This window comes from Mustela nigripes, chromosome X, assembly GCF_022355385.1.
Source record: "Mustela nigripes isolate SB6536 chromosome X, MUSNIG.SB6536, whole genome shotgun sequence".
NCBI classification, from domain to species: domain Eukaryota; kingdom Metazoa; phylum Chordata; class Mammalia; order Carnivora; family Mustelidae; genus Mustela; species Mustela nigripes.
The window spans coordinates 56243037-56248209 of record NC_081575.1 but is presented as its reverse complement, the minus strand read 5'-3'; positions in this window follow the sequence as shown (position 1 = coordinate 56248209).

The following is a 5173-nucleotide window of genomic DNA, read 5'->3' as shown; positions in this document are numbered from 1 at the left end:
TCTTTCATGCCAACCAGCCTCAAAAGAAAGCTGGGGTAGTGATTCTTCTGTCAGATAAATTATATTTTAAAGTAAGGCCTGTAGTCAGAGATACAGAAGGACACTACATTCTTAAAGGGTCTATCGACCAAGAAGATTTAACAATTGTAAATATTTATGCCCCTAATATGGGAGCAGCCATCTACATAGGCCAACTGTTAATCAAAATAGTCATATTGATATGAATAAATTAATAGAAGGGGATATTAACATGCCACCCACAGTAATAGACAGATCATCCATGCAAAAAATCAATAAAGAAACAAGAGCTTTGAATGACACATTGGACCAGATGGACCTTATAGGTATATACAGAACATTCCACCCTAAAGCAACAGAATACTCAGTCTTCTCGAGTGCACATGGAACTTTCTCCAGAATAGACCACATACTGGGTCACAAATCAGGGCTCCACCAATACCAAAAGATTGAGATTATTCCCTGCATATTCTCAGACCACAATGCCTTGAAACTTGAACTCAACCAAAAGAAAAAGTTTGGAAGGAATTCAAACACTTGGAAGCTAAATACCACCCTGCTTAAGAATGTTTGGATCAACAAGGAAATCAAAGAAGAACTTAAACAATTCATGGAAACCAATGAGAATGAAGACATAACAGCCCCAAACCAAAGGGATATGGCAAAGGCAGTCCTAAGGGGGAAATACATAACCCAAGCCTCACTCTAAAAAATGAAAAATCCAGAATACAACAGCTCTCTTTATACCCTTAAAGAACTGGAAAATCAACACAAATTAAGCCAAACCCGTGCACAAAAAAGGGAAACAAACAAGATTAGAGCAGAGATCAATGAGATAGAAACTAGAGATACAGTAGAACACATCAATGAAACTAGAACCTGGTTTTTTGAAAAAATCAGTAAGATTGAGAAACCCATTAGCCAGACTAATCCAATGAAAAGAGAGAGGGCCCAAATTAATAAAATTATGAATGAAAGGAGAAAGATTATGAATAACACCAAGGAAATAGAAACAATCATCAGAAATTATTATCAATAGCTATGTGCCAATAAGTTAAGCAACCTAGAAGAAATGGATGCCTTCCTGGAAATCTATAAACTTCCACTGAACCAGGAAGAAACTGACAACCTGAATATATCACTATCTGGTAATGAGGTTGAAGCAGTGACCAAAAACCTCCCCAAAAACAAGAGGGACCAGACGTATTTCCTGGAGAATTCTACCAAACATTCAAAGAAGAAATACTACCTATTCTCCTGAAGCTGTTTCAAAAAATAGAAACAGAAGGAAAACTTCCAGACTCTTTCTATGAAGTCAGCATTAACCTGATCCCCAAACCAGGCAAAGACCCCATCAAAAAGGAGAATTTCAGACCAATATCTCTGATGAATTTGGATGCCAAGATTCTTAACAATATCCTACCTAACAGGATGCAACAGTACATTAAAAAGATTATCCACTGTGACCTGATGGGATTTATCCCTGGGATGCAAGTGTGGTTCAACATTCGCAAGTCAATCAATGTCATAGAACAAATCAATAAGAGAAGAGAGAAGAATCACATGGTCCTCTCAATTGATGCAAAAAAAAAAAAAGAAAAAAAAAAGCATTTGACATGGTACAGCATCTGTTCCCAATTAAAATGCTTCAAGGTATAGGGATAGAGGGAACATTCCTCAGCTTCATAAAATCTATCTATGAAAACCCACAGCTAATATCATACTCAATGGGACACAAAAGATGGAAGAGAATTCCATGCTTATGAATCAGGAAGTTAAACTTTGTTAAAATGTCTATACTGCCTAGAACAAACTATACTTTCAATGCCACCCTGATTGCCAATCCTAAAATTTGTACCTAACCAGAAGAGACCCTGAATTGCTAATGAAATGTTGAAAAAGAAAAACAAAACTGGGGGCATCACATTTCCTGATTTCAAGCTTTACTACATAGCTGTGATCACCAAGACAACATGGTGCTGGCACAAAAACAGGCACATAGACCAGTGGAACAGAGTAGAGAGTCCAGATATGGACTCTCAACTCTATGGTCAGCTAATCTTCAACAAAGAAGGAAAAAATATTCAGTGGAAAAAAGACAGTCTCTTCAATAAATGGTGCTGGGAAACCTGGGGAGCTATATGTAGAAGAATGAAACTCGACCATTCTCTTACACCGTACACAAAGATAAACTAAAAATGGATAAAATATTTCAATGTGAGACAGGAATCCATCAGAATTCTAGAGGAGAACATAGGCAGTAATCTCTTCAATATCAGCCACAGCAACTTCTTTCAAGATATGTCTCCAGGGACGCCTGGGTGGCTCAGTTGGTTGGGCGGCTGCCTTTGGCTCAGGTCATGATCCCAGCGTCCTGGGATTGAGTCCCTTATCAGGCTCCTTGCTCGGCAGGGAGCCTGCTTCTCCCTCCACCTCCATCTGCCAGTGTTCACTCTCTCTCTCTCTCTCTCTGACAAATAAATAAAATCTTAAAAAAAAATATATGTCTCCAAATGCAAGGGAAACAAAAGCAAAAATGAACTTTGGGGACTTCATCAAGATCAAAACCTTCTTCACAGCAAAGGAAGCAGTCAACAGAACAAAGAGGCAACCCATGGTATGGGAGAAGATATTCGCAGATGACTCTACAATGATGAGTTGATATCCAAGATCTATAAAGAACTCCTCAAACTCAACACACACAAAACAGATAATCATGTCAAAAAATGGGCAGAAGGCATGAACAGACATTTCTCCAAAGAACCAAGATGCCCTTCAACGGACGAATGGATAAATAAGATGTGGTACATATATACTAAGGAGTATTATGCCTCCATCAGAAAGGATGAATACCCAACTTTTGTAGCAACATGGACGGGACTGGAAGAGATTATGCTGAGTGAAATAAGTCAAGCAGGGAGAGTCAATTATCATATGGTTTCACTTATTTGTGGAGCATAACAAATAGCATGGAGGACAAGGGGAGATGGAGAGGAGAAGAGAATTGAGGGAAATTGGAAGGGGAGGTGAACCATGAGAGACTATGGACTCTGAAAAACAATCTGAGGGTTTTGAAGGATCGGGGGGTGTGAGGTTGGGGGAACTAGGTGGTGGGTATTGGAGAGAGCACGGATTGCCTGGAGCACTGGGTGTGGTGCAAAAACAATGAATACTGTTACGCTGGAAATAAATTTTAAAAACTTTAAAAAAAGAAGACCTACAAATGGCTAATGGACACATGAAAAAATGTTCATCATCATTAGCCATCAGGGAGATTCATATCAAAACCACATTGAGATACCACCTGACTCCAGTTAGAATGGCCAAAATCAACACAAGTGTAGGAGAGGATGTGGAGAAAAGGTAACCCTCTTACACTGTTGGTGGGAATGCAAGTTGGTGCAGCCACTTTGGAAAACAGTGTGGAGATTTCTTAAGAAAACTAAAAGAGAGCTACCCTATGACCCTGCAATTGCACTACTGCGTATTTACCCCAAAGATACAGGTGTAGTAAAAAGAAGGGCCTTCTGTACCGCAATGTTCATAGCAGCAATGGCCACAGTCACCAAACTGTAGAAAGAGCCAAAATGCCCTTCAACAGACTAATGGATAAAGGAGATATAGTCCATATATACAATGGAATATTATGCCTCTGTCAGAAAAGATGAATACCCAAATTTATATCAACATGGACAGGACTGGAGGAGATAATGCTGAGTGAAATAAGTCAAGCAGAGAGAGTCAATTATTATATGATTTCACTTACTTGTGGAGCATAAGGAATAACACGGAAGACATTGGGAGTTGGAGAGGTGAAGTGATTTAGGGGAAATCAGAGGGGCATATGAACCATGAGAGACTGTGGACTCTGAGAAACAAACTGAAGGTTTTGGAGGGGAGAAGGGTGGGGCTTGGGTGAGCCTGGTGGTGGGTATTAAGGAGGGCATGTACTGCATGGAGCAATGGGTATGGTGCATAAACAATGAATCTTGGAACACTAAAAATAAATAAATAAATAATAATAATAATAATAATAATAATAATAATAAATTTTTAAAAATGGAGGAGTGCCTGGGTGGCTGAGTTGGTTGTGTATGACTCTTTTAAAAAAAAATTTTTTTTTATTTATTTTCAACATAACAGTATTCATTGCTTTTGCACCACACCCAGTGCTCCATGTGTATATGACTCTTAATCTCAGCTCAGGTCTTGATCTTAGGGTTGTGAGTTCAAACCGCATGTTGGACTCCATGCCCATGTGGAGCTTACTTTTAAAAAATATATATTTTGGGGGCACCTGGGTGGTTCGGTGGGTTAAAGCCTCTGCTTTTGGCTCAGGTCATGATCCCAGGGTCCTGGGATCAAGCCCCACATCAGGCTCTCTGCTCCGTGGAGAGCCTGCTTCCTCCTCTCTCTCCCTGCCTGCCTCTCTGCCTACTTGTTCTCTCTCTCTGTCAAATAAATTATATATAGATAGATATAGATATAGATAGATATATTAATATAAATATATATATATATTAATCTAACTCTTCAAATATTTTTAACCTTTTTTTTTTTCTTTAGAGAGAAAGAGAATCCTAAGCAGGCTCCATGCCCAGTGCAAGGCCAGACACAGGGCTTGATCTAATGACCCTGAGATCATGACCTGAGCCAAGATCAAGAATCAGATGCTTAACTGACTGGGCCACCCAGGCACCCCTCTTCAAATATTTTAAGGAGAATCAGAGGAAAGTGGAGGAGAAAAGCTATCCTTAAGAGGTTGTTTAAATATGAAACATTAAAAGGAAAAAAAAATCAAGTACTAGAATAAAACAATTCAGGATACATTTAAGAAATAACTTTTCCCTTTTTAATTATTAATTATTAAGCAATTTAATGTAATTTAAATCCTGATTTTCCCCCTTCAATTAATCTTCCTTTTAAACTGTGTAGTAACCCAACTAAATCTTATTGTAATCTTACTTTTCTAGTCTCTGCAAATATCCTTGTTCCTGTACTTGTTTGGTGATGATATTCTCAACATTGTAATGGCTTTCAGTCAGTTGAAGTAAATAGAATTTTGGAAGATAAACTCAGAATTCAAAATGATCTCAGAGAAAGAGAGGAATATTGAACTTAGTATCAAAAAACCAAAAACAGAACAACAAACAAA